The 21,458-nt window shown below is 42.2% G+C and overlaps 1 protein-coding gene across 3 annotated transcripts in view; it reads left to right on the plus strand.

Annotated features, from left to right (window-relative positions):
- Positions 1-4,723: 4,723 nt before the first annotated feature.
- TPX2 (TPX2 microtubule nucleation factor) overlaps positions 4,724-21,458 on the plus strand; it is a 66,767-nt gene continuing 50,032 nt past the window's right edge. For 2 of the 3 annotated variants that reach the window (XM_006154724.3, XM_006154726.3), the window contains exons 1-2: positions 4,724-4,850; positions 9,823-9,939. The gene's annotated coding sequence lies outside the window, so the exon portion shown is untranslated. The remainder of the gene's footprint in view (positions 4,851-9,822; positions 9,940-21,458) is intronic. The other variant, XM_006154725.3, reaches the window with a different exon arrangement.

A 21,458-nucleotide genomic window follows, 5' to 3' on the forward strand; every position in this document is an offset into this window, starting at 1 on the left:
GTTCGGGTAAGGGAACAAAATGGACAAACAGTTGTTCATGTGCAAGATCTAATATGCAGCCTTCCATGGTGGCTTGCTTTCTCACTTTCTCATTCTCTGGTCAAATGAAAGAATAATAATACATAAAATTAAATATAATAATTTTTAAAAGTTAAAAAGAAAACAACCAACTGCTGGACCATAAAACAGAGGTTTTTTTTGTTTGTTTGTTTTGTTTGTTTTGTTAATTTGCTAGAGGGTATGTGCAGTTGCTGGAGAAAGACAGAAAGAGAGAAAGAAAATGAGAAAGTACTCCCTATGGGGGATGGTCACACTACAATTCCATTTCCATTTCTCCTTTCCAGATTTTGGACATGCATGAACACATGTCTGGAGTTTCAAGCTGCTGGGTCTGGGACACGAATCTTGCAGTAGGCCATGTGGGGTCCAGTCACCCAGTCTACTCAACTACTATGACACTGGTGACTAAAAACAAGTTTTGTCTTCTTTTTAAAGAATTATTTATTTAACTGTATTTATTTATTTATTTAAATTTGACCAGAGGGACTGGCAAATGGCGTGGTGGTTAAATTTGACCAGAGAGGGAGAGAGAGAGAGGGAGAAAAGGAAGGGAGTGAGAAAGCAAGCCTCCAAGTCTGGGACTCAAACCACATTTGGCCATGTGGGAGTCCAGTGGTTTTAACTACTACGCCACCTGCCAGCCCCAAAGACAAGATTTTTTTTTTTTTTTTTGCTATAGGGAATTTGCACTTGTCAGAGAGAGAGAAAGTAAGAAATCACCCCATGGGGGCGGGGGGGGTTGGCCACACCACAATCTTTTGTCCTTCAGTCTCCTCTCAGGATTTTGGACATGCATGCACATGCACCTAGTCTGATTTTCTTCTTTTTTCTTTTTGAGAGGTTTTGCTATAGGGCATGTGCACTCACCAGAAAGACAGAGAGACAGAGAAACAGAAAGTGAGAAATCACCCCCCAGGGAGGATGGCCATACCACAATCCCTTCTTCACAATTCTCCTTTCAGGATCTTGTGCACACAGGCACATGCACCCGGCGTGAGTTTAAGCCACTGGGTCCGGGACTCAAACTGTGGTCAACTACATTGGAGTCCAGCGACATAGCCATTATGCCAACTGCTGGTCCCGCCTAGTTTGATTTTCGAGACACTGAGTCCAAGATTCGAACAGCATAGCTGACCATGTGTGAGCCAGTTCCTTAACCTTTGTGCTACCACCTAGCCCTAAAAATAGTTTTTTAAAGCTATTGCCATAGGGTCCAGTAGATGGCATAATGGTTACATCACTGGGCTCCCATGTATTAGACTGAGTCTTATTAGAGTCCTGGACCTGGTGGCTTAAAACTCACGCCGGGCATGTATGCATGTGTGCCCAAGATCATGAGAAGAGAATGGAAGAGAAGGTCCTCTGGGGGGTGAGTTCTCGCTTTCTGTCTCTGTCTCTGTCTTTCTGGTGAGCGCATGCACCCTTTATCTCTCTTTAAAAAAAAATAGCTATCCCTGTAGTCCAGTGGCTAAGAGAGCCACATCCCACTGGTTGACGGTAGTTTGAATCCCTGCCCCTACATCTTCAAAAACACTCCGGACAGGGAACCAGCAGTTAGCATAATGGCTATGTCACTGGACTCTCACGTAGTCGACCGCGGTTCGCGTCCCAGACCCGGTGGCTTAAAACTCACGCCGGGCGCATGTGCGTGTGTGCCCAAAATCCCGAGAGGAGAATGGAGGAGAAGGGATTGTGGCGTGACCATCCCCCCTGGGGGGTGATTTCTGTCTCTATGTCTCTCTCTTGTCTGTCTGGCGAGCGCACGCACTCTATAGCGAAAATCTAAAAAAAAAAAAAAACACTCCGGACATGTATGCGTGTGTGTTCAAAATCCCAACCAGATGGAGAAATGGAGGAGAAGGGATTGAAGCATGCCACATTCTGGGGGAGGTGGCATTTTATTTCTTCCTACTCTGGGGAGTACAAATGCCCTCTGACAAAGAAAAATATAGATTATTGGGCCAGCTAGTGGAATGGTGGTTAAGGTGGCTGGATCTCACATGGTTGGCTGTATTGTTTGAATCTGGGACCCAGCAGCTTGAATGACACACCAGGTGTGAGTGCATGCTCAAAATCCCAAGAGAAGAATGGAGAAGAGATTGTGGTGTGGCCATCCCTTCTGGAGAGTTCTTTCTCATTTTCTCTCTGTCTCTGTCTCTTTCTGGTGAGCACATGTACCCTATAGCAAATTAAGAAAAAAAATAGTTTATTTATCCTATGACCAAGAGAGACAGGCAAAGAGAGAGACAGCATCCCCCACCATCTGGATGCCCTGATCTATTCCCTACTTCGGCTAGTCACAATTGATAGGTACAAACATGCCAAGCATTTTGGCAGGGATGTCTCTTGATAAGAACCTGGAAACTTACTATGTGGGTCAGCCTTAAAGAGTGTTGCCTTCTATTGCTGCACCATAGTAGTCTTTATGTCTGATTTTATTTTGTTAAACAAACTTAAAATTTTGTTTGGTCAGATTTTTTTTTTTGACAGTTTTTGCTATAGGGCACACTTGATTACCTCAGAGAAACAGGGAAAGTTTCAGCCTCCAAGGATATGGCTACACCACAATCCTTTTTTATCCATTCTCCTCTTGAGATTTTGCACACACATGCACATGTGCCTGGTGTGTTTTTCAAGCTACTGGGACCAGGACTTGAAAAGTGGAGTCAGTCATGTGGGATCCAGCACCTTAACCACTGCTCCACCTGACTGACCTGACTTTGTAGGTTTAAAAAATATATATCATTTTGAAGAATTATTCATTTAATTTTACTTATTATTCTTTTTCTTCAATTTGTCCAGGGAGAGACAGAGTGAGAGAAAGCAAACTGCCAGGTCTGAGACTTGAACCACAGTCAGCCAAGCAGCCTTGTGGGAATCCAGCACCTTAACCACCACGCCACTTGCCAGCCTGATGGAAAAAAAAAAAAAGAAAGATTTATTTAAGTGTATTCATCACTAAACAGGGAAAGTTTCAGACTCCAATTTCTGATCCACATTTGTGAGGCCTCCTTATCCTTTTTGGGAACTGGGACAGGGTATAAGAAACGTCCTCGTTAGGGTGTTATTCAGCCACTCTAAGGTTCCCAGATCTCGCTGGAGCCTCCAAATGTTGCAGAGTGCCACCAAATGAATGACCACCAAAGCCAGATTAAGTTTAAAGGGAGTCTTTATTAGCTGGCCAGCGACTACAGTCTGAAGCTGGGGTGGGGGGTAGGGGAGCGGCGAGAGTCAGAACTGTAGCCCCGACTGAAGCTGGAGTAGTCTTTTTATAGGGGGTCAGTTACCAGGGGTTTCTATGCAAGCAGTTATAGAAGCTTAATCAAGCAGGTTACTTATTTCTGAGGGGATTGGGGTTTCCATGCAAGCAGTTACATTGCTAAACAAAAGGGTTTTAGGCTAGTTAGCAAAGACAGTTCTCTCTCTCAGTCTATCCCTCTCTGGTCAAATATAAATAAATAAATAAATAAATAAATAAAGTTAAATAAAATAATTCTTAAATGAATGAATGAATAAAATGGTGTTTTTTTGGAGAGGTTTTTGCTATATGGCGCGTGTGCTCTCCAGAAAGACAGAGAGACACAGAGATACAGAAAGTGAGAAATCACCACCTGAGGGTGATAGCTACGCCTCAATCCCCCCTCTTCCGTTCTCCTCTCGGGATCTTGTGCACTCATGTACACATGCCTGATGTGAGTTTAAGCCATTGGGTCCAGGACTTGAACGTCGGTCTACTACTTGAGAGTTCAGCAACATAGCCATTATGCCAACTGCTGGTCCCAATTAAATAATAATAATTATTTGATTGTATCCGTTCATTGTATTATTTTAAAAAATAATTATTTAATTTTATTCATTATTATTTTTAAATTTTACGGGAAAGAGACAGAACGAGAGAAGCAAATTGAAAAAGCAAGCCAATGGGTCCAGCACTTGAACCACTGTCGGCCAACCACCATGCCACCTGTTGGCCCTGACTTTGTAATTTTTATTGCTTTCGTGAATGTGATTTTGTTCTCTCTGTGGCTATTATTTTCTAGTTGATTATTGGTATGTTTTTAAAAAGATAGTCTCCTTTCATATCCCTTCTTCTCCACTTATTTTTTAGACTTTAAAACTTTGTTTTCTTTTTTAAAACATGAGGAATAATAAACCCATGGATAAGTCGGGATTAAAACAGAAGGACGAAGCATCTAATAAACCGCGGTTTTCAGTCAGTAAAATCAGGGCGGGGAGTGGATAGTTTGACGCCAGGCGTGGCAGGAACGCTGGCAGTTGAGTCCTGTGGCATGCAGGAAACTCTGTGTTAAAAGGACGTGAATTCCCGTGACCATTCAAGGCATAATATACAACCACAGCCAAAACTGAAAAATGAAAGACCTTTTTTTCAATGAAAACTTTCGGGAGGTACAGGATGGGCCTTTCTGTGATCTAAACCGATCTCCCACCTCTTCAGTTGGTGACATCTTTCCAAAAAATCTATAGTTTGGAGCGGAGGATTCTGGGCTTTGTAGTAATGTTTCTTCCAGAGTCGCTGGTGGATGTGGACGAAGAAAACTACATTTCCCAGGAGCCTTCAGGGCCGGTTGTTGGCCTGGTCTTCCTCTTGATTGACTTCCGGCGTCGCTACGCTCTCTAGGGCCAATCGAGAAGCTGGTAGTGCTCCTTCCCGGCGCTCTGATTGGTGCATTCGACTACGGTGCCTGGGTTCAAATTTTCAACGGTACTAAGTGAGTCCCGCGGCTGGCTTGCCGGCGCTTCGTTGTCAGAACCGAGGCTAACGAGGAGAGGTGAGTGGTGCGAGGGAAAGGGACAGTGGCTGGGGTGCGAGCTCCCTTCTCCCTGATTTTCAAACGGCAGGACGTCGCCTCCCTTCTGCTAGCAGTGTCCGCGCCTCTAGGCCGGGTCTCTGGTGTTCGCGGTCCTGGGGCGCCGCCCTGGCCGGCTGGGTGGTAGCTGGGAGTTTGGGCCGCTCTTTTGTGACAAAGTTTGCCCTAAAGCCTTTCCAGATAATAGGAGGAAGGAATTTTAGGAGGCTGTCCGCTAACAGGACTGGAACGACAGTTGTTATTGCTAAACTAACATTTACTAAACCCTCTGCATGCGCTTTCTGATTTATTTTTCGTACGAAGTCAGTGAATAAGGTATTGTTTCTAGTCCCATTTTACAGAGGAGGAGGCTGTGACCCAGTATCTAGATGAATTTCAAAAAATGGATGAAATAGTAGCCCCGCCCTCAAGTGTTATATTTGGCAGAGGAAAACAGATCGGGTCACACACAACTACGTTTCCTAACTTGTGTAAAATAGAAGAGTAAATTGCATAGTGTGAAACCTTGATTGTGCAAGAGTTGATTCTACTTCGAGCTCTTTTCTATTTGGGATTTAAAATTTATTTTATGTTATCCTTAATTTGCTCATCCTTCCCTCTTTGTATCCAGTCATTGGATATTATCGGCTGGTTTATTTCCTTCCTTAGGACATTTACAAATCCGAGGACTGTGAGACAGATTATAATATTGTAGGATTGGTTTACTCCTTATTTTCTTGATATCTGGCTTTTTTTTTTTTGCATGGAATTTTCTTTTTTTAAGAATTATTCTATTTGACTTTATTTTATTCATTTATTTTAATTTGACCAGAGAGGTACAGAGTGAGAAGACAGAGAGAGAGAGAGAGAGAGAGAGAGAGAGCGAGAGAAAGGGAAAGGGAGAAAGCAAGCTGCTGGTAACGGGACTCGAACCACATTTGACCATGTGGGAGCCCAGCACTCTTAACTACCATGACACCTGCCGGTCCCTTTACATGGATTTTTCTATAGTTCAGTAGCAAGGCTTCCGTTTGATCGGTCCTGCTTAGGATAAGAAAGGGATTTCTTTAACTGCTTGATTTTGCTTTAATGTCATCCCTTGGTGTGCTCCTGTTCATCTTTACCATTTCCTGACATCCTCTGGTCTTTTTTTTTTTTTACATTTCTCCTGCTCATCAAATAGTGTCAAAAATAGGACTGTAATAAGAGTATTCTTGTGTTGTGGCTTCAGTGTATCACACCACTGTCAAGCCACCCCCAAATCATACTTGAGTAACTGGTTGGTTTGAGTGTGTCAGTTCCTTATTAGTTTGCATTCTTGAAACAAAGTCGTTCCAAATAATTTACCCATTTAATTGAACTTTGAGAGTGTACTGTGTGTTTAGGTTGGTGTTACTGTGTTAGGTGTCCTGTGTGGTTAGGTTGTTGATACTGTGTTAGAGATATGTGATGTGTTCAAGGGTTCTCCGGTATGATTGGGGACAAAAAAGATTGATTGGAATTGTCAAGCAGCAATAGGGACAAGACAATTTAGGATCTGGATGTGCTATCCTTTTGTAAGTTTCTAGCAATTTAGAGGAGAGGGAGATCAATGAGACTTAAAACAGGTGAAGGTGGCTGGCTGTGTGAAGCAAGTGGGACAGAGACTGGCTCTTAAAGTGAGAGTTTGGTTTTAGGGGCTAGAACAGTCCTGGAGCATAGGAATCATCCATTGAGTATTCTTGAATTGGATAGGCAGGAGGACACCATATAAAGTGGTTACAAAACTGTGAGTATGGCTTCTTCTCCGAGAGAACACCAAATGGCGGATTGCGCCGGTGCAGCTGCAGGGTCCGGAGGCCCCTGGGGGTCCTGGGATAGGAGGCCGCGTTGGCTTCCGTGGAGGCTTCGGTAGCGTTCCCGTGGTCGGGGCTGAGGCCGGGGCCGGGGCCGGGCAGTCCACGGCTGCTGAGCTCGGCAGAGGCAAGGCCGAGGACAAGGAGTGGATCCCGGTCACCAAGCTGGGCCGTCTGGTCAAAGAAATGAAGATCAAGTCCCTGGAGGAGATCTGTCTTTCCTCCCTGCCCATCAAGGTAGCCGTTTAGTGGGGGCCAGCAGGTGGCGAGGTGATTAAGGCGGCTGGACTCCCGCAAGGTTGACCACGGTTCGCGTCCCGGACCTGGCAGCTTGCTTTCTCGTTTTCTCTCTCGCTGTCTTTCTCTGATAAACTTCAAAAAAATAAATTCTAATATAACAAACAAACACCAAAAAGCAAAAACAAAACTATGAGTATGTAAAAGTGGATCATACTCAGCTAGGTTGGTAAATTTAAGATTTCAAATTATGGGACCAGCAGGTGGCATGGTGGTTAAGGCATTGGACACTCCCACATGACTGACAGCGGTTTGAGTCCCAGCTTGCTTTCTAACTTTCTCTCTGACTCTCTCTGATCAAATTAAAATAAATTAATGAATAAACAAAAATTTAAAATAAATAATTCTTTTTAAGGAAAGATTTCAAATTATTGGAATCAACAGCTTAATGGTTACGCTGCTGGAATCCTACGTAGTAGAGTGCAGTTCAAGTCCCGGACCTGGTGGCTTAAAATTTATGCCGGGCACATGTGCATGCATGCCCAAAAAAATCCCAAGAGGAGAATGGAGGAGAAGGGATTTCGTTGTGGCCATCCCCAACAGGGGTGATTTCTCACTTCTATCTTTCTGGCAAGTGCGTGCACCTTATAACAAAATTCTCTAAAACAAAATTCAAATTATTTAAATGAAATAGAGTTATTTTGGTCATCCTTATGATTAAATCTATGTATTCCATCCTTGATAAAATTAATTCATTCCTTCATGATAAGATTAACGTATCTTACAGAGGAGATTAAAGCTTGACCATGAAGGCGGAAGTCTTTCATTTCTCGCTTAGGTACCAGGAAGGGTTCCGTTTTCCACATTCCCTGTATATTTTTTCTTTCATTCTTTCCTGGATCTCTTCTCTAATTTTTTATTATTATTATTTTTAATACTGGGGAAGAAAAGAGGAGGGGAGATTTAAATACCCTTTGACAAGCTTTTCTTTGTCACGGGTAAAGTTAGGAAGCAAAATTGATTATAGGTAGGTTGAACAATCTGTAGGGGTCAGCAGGTGGCATGGTAGGTGAGGACATAGGACTCCCAAATGGCTGACTGTGGTTTGAGTCCTGGACCTGGTGGCCTGCTTTCTCACCCCTCCCCCCCCCCCATCCCTCTCTGGTCAAATTAAAAATAAATAAATAAATAAAGTTAATTAAAAAAAAATCTTTTAAAAAAAGAAAGAAAAATTGAACAATCCTATCTATTTTAGAAATAACTTTATTTATTTATTAATTTTAATTTGACCAGAGAGGGACAGAATGAGAGAGAGAAAAAAAGAGAGCTTTTTAAAGTGAGAAAGCAAGCTGCCAGGTTCAGAACTTGAACCACAGTTAATTATGTGGGAGTCCAGTGCCCTTAACCACCATGCCACCTGCTGGCTCCTATTTATTTATTTTTAAAATTTTATTTCTTTATTATTCTTCAGTTTGACCAGAGAAGGTGAGAAGGCAAGCCACCACGTCTGGGACTTGAACCACGGTCAGCCATGTGAGAGTCTAGCACCTTAACCACCACATCACCTGCCGGCCCCCCCATTATTATTTTATTTTTAATTTGACTAGAGAGGGAAAGTGAGAAAGCAAGTCACCAGGTCCGGAACTTAAACCACGGTCGGCCATGTGGAAGTCCAGTGTCCTCAATCACCACGCCACATGCCGGTCCCAATCCAAGCTATTCTGTGAGTAAATCTGTTTTTGAGGTAGAGATCAGCCACCTAAGGTACTTTGTGGCAGAATAATACATAACTGGAGAAGGGTTCTATTTTTGTTTGTTTGTATAAGGAAACTTAGTACAGAGGAAAGAAAGATTAGTGAGCAAGGTATAAAGTTGTATATAGGACTTTTTTTTTTTTTTTTGAGGGCTTTTTGCTATAGGATGTGTGCACTCACCAGGAAGACAGAGACAGAGAGACAGAAAGCAAGAAATCACCCCCCAAGGGGATGGCCATGCCGCAATCCCTTTTCCTCCATTCTCCTCTCGGGATCTTGGGGGTACACACACACACACATGCGTCCAGTGTGAGTTTAAGCCACTAGGTCCAGAACTTGAACCGCAGTCTACTACTGGGAGTCCAGCAACAGCCATTATGCCAACTGCTGGTCCCAGGAATTTTTTTTTGGAAATTAAGTCTATATAAGTATTTACAGAAAGATAGATACATAGATACTTTATAGTAAAAGAAGGTAGTAAAAAATTGTTCATATGACTATTTGTCCTGATGTTTGAACAGGATAGAAGTATACACTACCACCCTTTCATGTTGATGTGCCTAAATTGCAGGCTTTGGAAAGGTTGCTTTAAAATGGGCATTTGTAACATCAAAGAGACCAGGAGACAGAAAGTGTATATTAAAAAGTTTAAGAGCACTTTTATCATGCAACAATACACTGTGAAGTTTGGTACAGTGGGGGGAATTCATGGTATCCAGCTCTCAGAGGTACCCTTTGGTTTTGAGGGTGGGTATCTTTGATTTTTTATGGCCCTTTCCTATTCTCTCTTAACCTTTTTTTTCCAACTATAGAAAATTTGGATCCATTTCATTTCTGTGCTTATTCCAGGTTCTTTTTTTTTTTTTTTGGAGAGATTTTCACTATAGGGCGCGTGCGCTCGCCACACAGACAGAGAGAGACACAGAGACAGAAAGCGAGAAATCACTCCCCAGGGGGGATGGTCACGCCGCAATCCCTTCTCCATTCTCCTCTCGGGATCTTGGGCACGCACGCACACGCACCCGGCGTGAGTTCTAAGCCACCGGGTCCAGGACTTGAACCGCGGTCGACTACGTGAGAGTCCAGAGACATAGCCATTACGCTAACTGCTGGTTCCTCTTATTCCAGGTTCTTGATAAAGAAGTATCTGTCAGACTTCAAGATTTCAGAAAAGAGGTGAAAGAGTATATTACAACTTTGATTAAAGCCTGTAGGCAAGTTGATGACAGATTGATCAAACCATAGGTAAGGCTATATACTCAGTAAGTTCCATTAAAAAGAATATGCAGGGGTTGCCAACAGGTGGGGTGATGGTTGGGGCGCTGGACTCCCACATGACCAAAAGCAGTTCTAGTTCTGCACCTGGCAGCTTGCTTTCTCCTTCCCTCTCTGTCTCTCTCTCTTTCTGTCTTTCTCTGGTGAGCACATGTGCCCTTCAGCAAATTAAGGCAATAAGTATAGAAATAAATAAAGTTAAAATAAATAATTCTTAAAAACAAACAAACAAACAAACAGAGAACGTATTTGTCCTGGACTCCCACATGGCTGATGATGGTTCAAGACCTGGACCTGGCAACTTGAAATTCACACCAAGCATGTGTGGGCACTTGTTAAAAATCCTGAGGAGAATGGAGGAGAGGAGACTGTGGGATGACCATCGCCCTGGAGAAGATTTCTCACTTTCCCTCTCTTTGTCTCTCTCTGGTGAGTGTATGCATCCTATGGCAAAAACCTTAAAAAAAAAAAAAAAAGAAAAAGAAGGGGGGCCAGCTAGTAGCATGATAGTTAAGGCAGCTGTATCCCGCATGGCCAACTGTGTAGTTTGTGTCTGAGATCTGATGACTCGAATATCATGTTAGGTGCACGTGCCTGCATGCCCAGAATCCCAGGAGGAGAATGGAGCAGAAGGGATTGCGGTATGGAACTTTCTTGCTTTCTTTCTCTCTCCAACAAGCACATGAACTCTATGGCCAAAAAAAAAAAAAAGAATAAAAGAATAAGGGGAATATTAATATGTCGGCTTCACAAGTGTTTAAATGGTTGTAATGTATCTTTATGAAGTAACATATTTTGGAAGGAAATTTATTCAATATGAAAAAAACAAAAATCGTCTGCTCTCCAACCTTTCAAGTAACTATGGCTACTATTTTGGTAGATTTCTTTATAATTGCTTCCTGTGCTTTTATTTAATTAATTTATTTCTTTAACTTTATTATTATTATTATTTAAAAAATTCGAACAGAGAGAGAGAAAGTGAAAAAGCAAGCCACTAGGTCTGGGACTCAAACCGTGGTTGGCCACTTCAGAATCTAGTACCCAGTCACCATGCCATCTGCTGGCCCCAAATAACATATTTTTAAAATAGGTAATACATTCACATGGTACAAAAATAAAAGTAATGTAAAAAGTTTATAGTTAAAAATCTCCCTCTGACCCTGTCACTCTCCAGCACTTCACATGTAAACACTTATCAAGTTTTTGGATGTGTGTTTGTGTGTGTGTATTTCCCAAACTGGATATCTTTTGCAGAATATAAATCTCTGTAAGATTTAAGTGATTATCATTTGACTAGGATCTTAACCTTATTTTTTAATTTATTTTTTGAGGTTTTGGTATAGGATGTGTGCGCTTGCTGGAGAGACAGAAAGTGAGAAATCACTCCCACAAGGTATGACCATGCCACAATCCTTTCTCCTCCATTCTCTTGGGATTTTGGGCATACGTGCACACGTACCCAGTGTGAGTTTTACACCACTGTGTCTGGGACTTGAAATGTGGTCGACTACATCGAAGTCCATTGACATAACCATTACACCATCTGCTGTTCCCAAGGATCTTAATCTTTTGCAGCTCCATTGTCATCCTTTAAAAACTCTTTCAGCCTCGGGACCAGCAGTTAGCATAATGGCTATGTTGCTGGATTCCCACGTAGTCGACCGCGGTGCGAGTCCCGGACCTGGTGACTTAAACTCACGCCAGGCGCGTGTACGTGGGTGCCCAAGATCCCAAGAGGAGAATGGAGGAGAGGGGATTGTGGCGTGGCCATCCCCCCAGGGGGTGATTTCTCGCTTTCTGTCTCTCTGTCTCTCTCTGTCTGGCGAGCGCATGCGCCCTATAGCAAAAACCTCTCAAAACAAAAACAAAAACAAAAACAAAACAAAACAAAACAAAACCTCTTTCCGCTTCTATTGAAATGTTAGAATGCTTTGGGATTCTACAGGGATTTTCTTTAGTGTTCTACAAAGATTTGTAGCACTATTTGGTCTAAAGGTAAACAGGATAACTGATTTCTGGTCAAGTCCTGCTAGTCCTTTCAGAGTAGATTAGTTTGTATAGATTAGCTTTAATATATAGCAGAACTAAGTTTGTAATCCTTGCAAAGTCTGATATGAAACTAACAAGTTTGGGAGAAAAATGATAGAAAAATGTATTCTTGGGGCATCAGGTGGCATGGTGTTTAAGGTACTGACTCCCTCATGGCCAGTCATAGTTTGAGTCCTGGACCTGGTGACTTGCTTTCTCGTTCTCTCTGTTGCTCTCCCGTGCTCTCTCTCTCTCTGATGAGTACATGTGCCCTGTAGCAAATTAGAAGATAATAATAATGTTAAGTAAAATGAAATAATTCTTAGAAATATATATGTATATATATTCTTGAGGTTTTGAGACAGTGATAAATTAGGGCGAATGTCTATGTGTCCTGTGCTGACTTCTGATCAGTAAGGGACTGTCATTGGATTTTAAATTGACCCAATTTTGGAAGCTTCATAGATCTGTTTCTGTAAACAGATCCGATTTCAAAATAGAAACGAACAGACATAACCATGGAAACACAAAGTCCATTAAACTTCCTTCAGACTTAGTTTGAGATTGAGATTAATAGTTAAAATTGCATGCTGGATTATGTTGCCATTTACTGAGACTCCTGCTAATCCCTATGTACAAGAAAAAAAAAAAGTAGGTGTTTTGTCTCTTGGTAAGATGAAAATAACTCACTCAGTTTTACTTTGGTAATGTAACAGGATCTCATATGCTTGTGAAAGTTGGAGAGGGTGTCCCTGGGGAAATGGTACAGCCGAGGAAGGGACTATTTTACCTAGCCATATGTAATTCTGATGAAGTCTTGACTTACTCTGTTTATTCTGTTTACATTACCATTGTTTAACTCATAATTTGCCCTTTAAGAGAAATGCGCCACATCTCGCAAGCTGGTTGGGAGGGGCGGTGTTTGAGAGCATCTATCATACCAGTCTTTGTTTTGCTTAGGAGCTGTTAGTTCACTATTTCAGCCCTGCTTAGAATGCACCCTCTTGCAATTTTCCCCTACCCCCCTGAACCTGCACCTTTTGATTTATAGAGCTTGTCAAGGCTAGTTATTTTTGGTTGGAGAGTGAAGAGAGACAGGAGGCAATGGGAGGCTAGTTTCAGATGAATGTGAAAGCAGCTTCCATTGCTGCTTCTACAAACTTCCTCACGTGTATTTGTTCCCATTCGCTTCCCCTTTCTATCTCCTCTTTCCCCTAGAAGTCATTTGTTCCTAGCCCATGGAACTCTGCAGGTCTGTCTGCATCTTTTAGGTGTCACTTCTGCAAGTAGCCTTCTCTGACCCTCCTCCACCTTGTTCTCCTCTGCACTGCCTCTGTTTATGCCCCGTTGCAGCAAGGGCACCCAGTGTCATAACTGTTCGCAGATCAACTGTGAGCTCCTTAAGGGAAGGGATTATAAGCATCCTTTCAGTCTTTGTGTTTTGGAAACAGCATGGTCTGTATGACATGCAGATGGCATTTCACAGGCAGCTTTGAAAGGACCTAACTAGTTTATAGCACATGGGATAGGCTTTTCCTCTCAGGTCTGTTGTAGAAGTACTGGTCATAATGGCTATTTCTCCACACAGACTCTTCTGTAGTTTTGCAGGAGTCTAAAGTGGAGTCAGTTAATTTTGAAATGTGAATCTGATAAGCTGATTCTCTTGCTTGGCAGTTTGGTTTGTTGGGGGAATGTGGTTGACGCATGTGCCTTTTTTTTTTTTTTTCAGTGAGACCTGTTGACAGAAATTCAATCTTGATTAAGGGGTGCAGGAAGGCATCCAGTTTCTACCAAGCCTGGTGCTCTCTTATTTAAATAGTCGCCTTTGGCTCTGACTTGTTCAATTTTCCACCAGGCCCTGAACACTTTAATTTTTGAAGGGTTCACATCCTAATATTTATTATTTATATTCGGAGGCAGTGTGGCGAAACTGGCAGACTTAGTAGTTGTGTTTGGTTTTCTTTTACACTCTGCTACCAGCCTTCATTGAAGAGAGTCAGGTTTCTCAGTATACACACATTTATATATTTTTGCTCCCCCGCCTTTTTTTTTTAAAGAGAAATTTTTGCTAAAGGGCATGTGTGCTCACCAGAGAGAGAGGGAGACAGAGAGAGAGACAGAGACAGAAAGCAAGAAATCACCCATCACGGGGATGGCCACGCTGTAATCCCTTCTTCTCTCAGGATTTTGGGCTGCACACACATGCACCTGGCGTGAGTTTTAAGTCTCTGGGTCTGGGACTCAAACTGCAGTCTACTACATGGGAATCCAGCGATGTAACCATTACATCATCTGCTGGTCCCAATATTTATTCTCTTTCTTTCAGGAAGGGGAGATGATGTCCTGAGTTTGCCATACTAAATAAAGAGATTTAAAAAAGTTTTTTAAAAACGATTTCATGTTGGGAGCTGACTGGTGGTGTGGTAGTTAAGGCGCTGGACTCCCACGTGACTGATCGTGTTTCAAGTTCTGGACCTGGCGGCTTGCTTTCTCACTTTCTCCTCTCTTTTTCTCTCTTATCTTTCTCTGGTCAAATTAAAATAATAATTAGAAGGAAATAGTTAAATAATTATTTTTTTGAGAGGTTTTTGCTATAGGGCACGTGCGCTTGCCAGACAGACAGAGAGAGACAGAGAGATAGAAAGCGAGAAATCACCCCCCAGGGGGGACGGTCACGCCGTAATCCCTCCTCCTCCATTCTCCTCTTGGGATCTTGGGCACGCACGCACCTGCGTCCGGTGTGAGTTTAAGCCACCAGGTCCGGGCCACAAACTGCGGTCGGTTACGTGGGAGTCCAGCGACATAGCCATTACACTAACTACTGGTCCCAAAATAATTATTTTTAATAAAAAAGAAAAAAGATTCATGTTAGAGAAATCATATCTTGGTTTTAAACTTTCGCCTAAATAAAGAGGAGATGTACTTAGGTTTGTGTCCCTTGACCTCCTTTATGCCCTTTTATGAGAGAGAGCTGGTGAGAGGGGGAAATCACCCCCCCCCCAAGGGACATTGGTCACACTGTAGTCCCTTTATTATTTCTCCATCCTACAGGGACTGGGCATGCAGTTACATGTACCTGGAGTGTTTCTTAAGCCCCAGGGACTGGGATTTGAACTGTGGTTGGCCATGTCGGATCCAGTTTCCTTAACCACGGGTCTGTAATGCCAGATCAATAGCTGCTAGCTGCTGTTATTTTTAACTTTTTTTTTCAAGTTTACTTACCTTTTTATAAAGTCGGTGCCCAGGAATTTATTTCTATATCAAAATGTTAGAGAATATGTAACATTTTATAAAATTAAGCTAGTAGCCCATTCACAAACCACACACATGAGAAGCAAGATATTTGACAATTGCTAGATTATTAAGAATGCTAATAAAAAGGCTAGTGTCTTCTGAACAGCAAACATAAGTTTAGGAGGAAAGAAATACTGCTTAACTAATTTTTTTTTAAGATATTTTTGCTATCAGGTGTAATTGCTTGCCAGAGAGAGACAGAAAGAGAGAAAGTAGAAATTATCCCCCAGTGGGGATGGCCATGTTATAATTCCTTCTCCATTTTCCTCTCAGGATTTTGGGCATGCACTCACATGTGCCTAATGTGTTTTTTTTCAGGCCGTCGGGTCAGAGATTTGAACTGGGGAGTCAGCCATGTGGAATCTAGTGCTTTAACCACCATGCTATCTGCTGACCTCTAGTTTTTTAAATGGAAAGGTATGCATTTATGTACTAATAAAATTGGCCTACTTAACCACATGTAGCCAGCAGGTATCGTAGTGGTTAAGGCGCTGGACTCCCATACGGCTGACCACAGCTCAAGTTCCAAACCTGGCACCTTAAAATTCATGCTGGGGGGATGAGCAGTTGGTGTAATGGCTATGTCTCTGGACTCCCATGTAGTCGACCATGGTTTGAGTCCCGGACTCAGTGGCTTAAACTCACGCCAGGCACGTGTGCATGCATGCCCAAGATCCTGAGAGGAAAATGGAGGAGAAGGGAATTGTGGCATGACCATCCCCTCCCAGGGGGTGATTTCTTTCTTTCTGTCTCGCTCTGTCTTTCTGGCGAGCACATGTGCCCTATAACAAAAATAAAACTCTCAAAAAAAAAAAAAAATCATGCTGGGTGCATGTGCATGCGTGCCCAAAATCCCAAGAGGAGAATAGAAGAGAGGGGATTGCAGCATGGACATCCCCCCAGGGGTGATTTCTCACTTTCCCTCTCACTGTCTCTGTCTCTCCAATGAATGCACACACCCTATGGCAAAAACCTTTACAAAATAATATTCGAAGAGTATAAAAGTTCACATAGTAAAAAGTCTTCCGCTAACCCAGACCTCCCAGCCCTCTTTACAGACCCAACAACTACTATTAACACTTGAGTCTCTTTCTATAGTCTAGGTATATATGAGTACACACTATATTTTTCCTCCATTTTTTTAAAGAATTACTTTATTTATTTGTTCATTTATTTTAATTTGACCAGAGAGAGACAGAGAGAGAGGGAAAGTGAGAAAAAAAGCCATCAGGTCCAGATTTCCAACTGTGGGCGGCCACATGGGAGTCTGGTGCCCTTAACTACCACATCACCTCTGGTCCTCATTTTACCTCTTTTAATGTCTTCTTTTTCAATGTCAGAGGGCACATGTGTGTGCATGAGAGGGAGAGGGAAAGAAAGAGAAAGCACCGACAAGGCCTGATTATGTTAAAATGCTTTTTTCTCTAATTCCGCATCCTATCACAATCTTGGACATGTGTGTACACGTACTTTGCATGTTTTTCAAGCCACCAGGACTGGAACTTGAACCTTGGTCAGGAGTGTGGGATCAAATTTCCTTTATAAAGTGCTGAACTGCTGTGTTGAAGGGACTGGTGCATCCCTCTTTTTAAAATAAATAGGGATTAGGGCTGGTAGGTGGCATGGTGGTTAAGGGCGCTGGACTCCCACATGGGTGACTGTGGTTCTAGTCCCGTACCTGGCGGCTTGCTTTCTCACTTTTCCCCCCTCTCTCTTTGTCGCATTGTCCAACAAAATTTATTATTTTTAATTTGGCCAGAGAGGGACAGAGCAAGAAAGAGAGAAGGGGGGGAAAGTGAGAAAGCGAGCTGCCAGGTCCAGGACTCAAATCACGGTCGGCCATGTGGGAGTCCAGCACCCTTAACCACCATGCCACCTGCCGGCCCCTAAATAAAATAATTATTTAAAAAAAATAAATAAATATTAAGGTATAGTACTCCCACATGACTGACTGTGGTCCTAGAACTGTTGACCTGAAACTCATGCTGGGCACCTTTGTGTGCCTGCATGTCTGCCCTAAATCCCAGGAAAATGGAGGAGAAAGGATTGTGGCATGACCATCACCCCTGGTGGGTTATTTCTTGTTTTCTGTCTCTCTGTCTTTTTCTGTCTCCCTGCCTCTCTGGTGAGCACGTGCACCCTATAGTACAAAATCTCTCACTAAAAAGTAAAATAAAATAAATGGGAGCACACAATTCTTTATTTCACTTCTACTTAATAGCTCTTGGAATTCATTTTGTACATATCACCACATAGTGGATAGTTACCTAATATAAAAGTTCCTTAATGTTTCATTATGTAATTGTATCATCATTTTAGTAAGCGACTCTCCTGTTGGTGGCATCTGGTTTTCAGCTTTTTGGCTTTTTTGAATACTATAGTGAGCTTTCATACATTTACACATGCATAAATAAGGGGTCGTTGGGAAAGTCATGATGCATTTTTGCATAGAAAACCATAGAGGAGCCAGCCAGTGGCATGGCAGTTAAGGGCACCGGACTCCCGCATGGCCGACTGCAGTTCGAGTCAGGGACTTGGCAGCTTACTTTCTCAGTTTTCCTTTCTCTCTTTCTGATCAAATTAAAATGATAATAGAAATACATGTCATTCATTACTTTCCCAATGACCTAATAGATATCTGTAACATAAAATCCTACATTTGGCAACATCTATCAAAAGAAAAGATGCAAATTGCCCTTTGAAGAGGCATAATTGAAGAAAGGAAAAAGAGTAGGATTAAATCTGAACCCTTTCCAGGTGGTTTCCCAGCAGCATGTCTGATGGAATCATGGATTTTAGAATGCCAAGTGGAGTTGCTGCATATTACATTCCTGCCTCTTCCTCCCCCAGCTTTAGTTGTCTTCATTACATTTCTGCCTGGGAAGTATTCCCAGTGACCTGGTTAGGCATTAAGATCATGGGAATCCAAGATTTTCCCATGTCTTCAAGATGTTTGCTCGTAAGAACGGGAAAACTTCCTTCTTGCATCAAGGGAATTTTAACCACTGTCAGTCACTGAAGTATCTTTCATGAGGAGTCCCTCGAATAGTACTGTGCTCAGGGAGAGGAATGGTAGGTCAAATGGTAGTATATTGCATAACACTCGAAATAACTTCTCATTTGTTTATGTGAAGTGAGTATGCAGAGTGGTAAAGTAACTTGCCCATAATCTTATACATGTAGTAAATGCCAGAGAGAGGGCTAGAATTCTGGATTTCTATGTTAGTTAGGATTGCTTTTGACTGTAAGTGACAAAAAATGTGGCTATAATGGCTTATACTAAAAGAATGCTACTTTTCTCACTGAAGTCTGGAGGTAGATGGTTGCTGATTTTTATACTTGATCATCAATGATCAGTAATATGTTCATTCATGTATAAAAGTTGTTTGATGTAATTCTAGTTATTATATCCGCCTTAAGGAAAGAAGAATGCTAAAGGGAAAGGGCAGGAACAAGGACTACAGCTGAATCAGGAAAGTAAGAATTTTTGAGTGAATCCCTGAGCAGATTCTTTTTTTTTTTTCCCCCATAGGGTGCATGTGAGACAGTGAGAGAGAAAGTGAGAAATTATCCCCCAGGGGAATGGCCATGCAGCAATTCTTTCTCCGTTCTCCTCCTGAGATCTTGAGCATGCATGTACACATATGCAGCATGATTTTCAAACAACTAGTTCTCGGATTCAAACTGAGGTTGGTCAGGTGGCAGTTCAGTACCTTAACCACTACACCACCTGCTGGCCCCAATCAGATTCTTTCTTAGTTCTTATTGGCCAGAACTGTCCCATGAGTACCCCACGCTTGGAAGGTGGATATCAAGGAGGTGACTTCCATTTTAGAGTATTTCATATTTTGATGATTTTCCATGAAAAATTTAACTATTGGGAACTGGCATGTGGATGGTGGTTAAAAGGGGTCTGGACTCCCACATGGCCCACCATGGTTCGAGTCCCCAACGTGGCAGCTTACTTTCTCGCTCTGTCCCTTTCTGGTCAAATTTTAAAAAGTAAGTAAATAAATAAAATAGTTCTTTTAAAAATATTATATGCATACTACTTTATTTATTGGGTATGATAGGGCCTTAGTTCCCATGTTGATTTTTTTTTCGTTCTTTCCCTTTTTTTTGAGAGAGAAATTTTTTGCTGTAGGGCGCGTACGCTCACTGGAGAGACAGAGAGACAGAAAGTGAGAAATCACCCCTCAGGGGGGATTGCCACTTATACTGGTCAATCCTTTCTCCTTTATTCTCCTCTTGGGATCTTGGGCATGCATGCACATGCACCCAGTATGGGTTTAAGCTGCTGGGTCCAGGACTTGAACTGTGATCGACTACATGGGAGTCGAGTGACGTAAACATTACGCCATTTGCTGGTCCCTGTTCCAATGTAGATTTTAATTTGCTTTATGTCTGGGACTATATATATTTATTTATAATTATTTTTATTGGACCTTTATTTATTTATTTATTTATTTATTTTAATTTGACTAGACAGGGTCAGAGCAAGAGTGAGAGGGCGGGGGGAGAGAGAAGGAAAGTGAGAAAGCAAGCCACCAGGTCCAGGACTTGAACCAAGGTCAGCCATGTGGAGTCCAGCAACCTTAACCACCAAGCCATCTGCCTCCCCCCTCCCCATTATCTGCTTTTTGTGTGAAGACGATTTTATCCTGGATATTAGAAAGGAACTTCTAATATCAAGCCCTAAGCAAGTTCACAATGTAAGTGAACCACTGACATAAAGCTCACTGAGTTAAATTGGGTAATGAAAGTAGAAATGGAGGGGAGTAAAAATTTAGAATGGGGATAATAAAGATCTCTCTGGGGACTGGAGGTGGTGTGGTGGTTAAAGGCACTAGACTCCCACATGGCCGACTGTAGTCCCGGACTTGGAGGCTTGCATTCTCACTTTCTCTCTCTCTCTCTCCCTGTGGTCAAATTAAAGTAAATAAATAAATGGATAAATAAAGTTAAATAAAATTAATTAAAAAAATGACTCTGTTCTGGGCGGAAAACTATGGAAAATGAATCTACTTGGAAATAAATACAGTACTATTTTCTTTGCGAATAGACATCCTAACTCCGTTAACATGCTTCTCTAACTCAAAAGGCAGAAAGGCAGAACAGTGTGGAAAAAATGTTGTACTAAAGTCAGACGCCTCAGTTCTAGATCTTGCTCACATTTAACTGTCAGCTATCTTCCTGACCTTTAGCTTCCTCTTCCAGGATGGGTTCAGTAATTACTGCTTTTCAAGATAGTGATGACCATTAGAAATAGCACATAATTGGGTCAGCTAGTGGCATGGTGGTTGAGATGGCTAGATCTCACATGGCTGACTGAGCAGTCTGAGACCTGGATTTGGTGGCTTGAAAGGCATGCTGTGTGTGCGCATATGCACCCAGAACCCCAAGAGGAAACTGGAGGAGAGGGGATTCTGGGATAGCCAATCCCCTTCATGGGTGATTTCTCACTTTCTGTCTCTGGTGAACATAAGCACCTGATAGCAAAACCTGGAAAAAAAGAAAGAAATAGTGCATACTTACTAAGTATCTTTCAGTGCCTGGAATGTAATGAGGATCTCTGATAACTATTTATTTATTTTTCTTTTAAGAATTGTTTGGGACCAGCATTTGGCCTAATGGCTATGTTGCTGGACTCCCATGTAGTCAACTGTGGTTCTAGTCCCAGACCTAGTGGGTTAAACTCATGCCGGGCGTGTGTGTGTGTGTGTGTGTGTCCAGGATCCCTAGAGGAGAATGGAGAAGAAGAGATTGCAGCGTGGCCATCCCCCCTGGGAGGTGATTTCTCGCTTTCTATCTCTTTGGCTCTTTTTGGCGAGTGCACATGCCCTATAGTAAAAACCTCTCCAAAAATGTTGTTCATTTAATTTTATTTATTATTATTTTATTCATCAGATAGAGTCAGAGAGAGGGAGGGAAAGTGAAAAGGCAAGGCACTAGGTCTAGGATTCAAAAGCAAGGCACTAGGTTTAGGATTCAAATCACTGTCGATCACGTGGGCGTCCAGCGCCTTAACCACCATGCCATCTGCTGGCCCTATGATAACTTAATTTTTTTTGAGAGAGAGATTTTTGCTATAGTACACGAGCATTTTATTCATTCATTTATTTTAATTTGACCAGAGAGACATACACACACACACACACACACACACA

This window comes from Tupaia chinensis, unplaced genomic scaffold (genome assembly GCF_000334495.1).
Source record: "Tupaia chinensis unplaced genomic scaffold, TupChi_1.0 Scaffold000418_1, whole genome shotgun sequence".
Classification (NCBI taxonomy): Eukaryota; Metazoa; Chordata; class Mammalia; order Scandentia; family Tupaiidae; genus Tupaia; species Tupaia belangeri.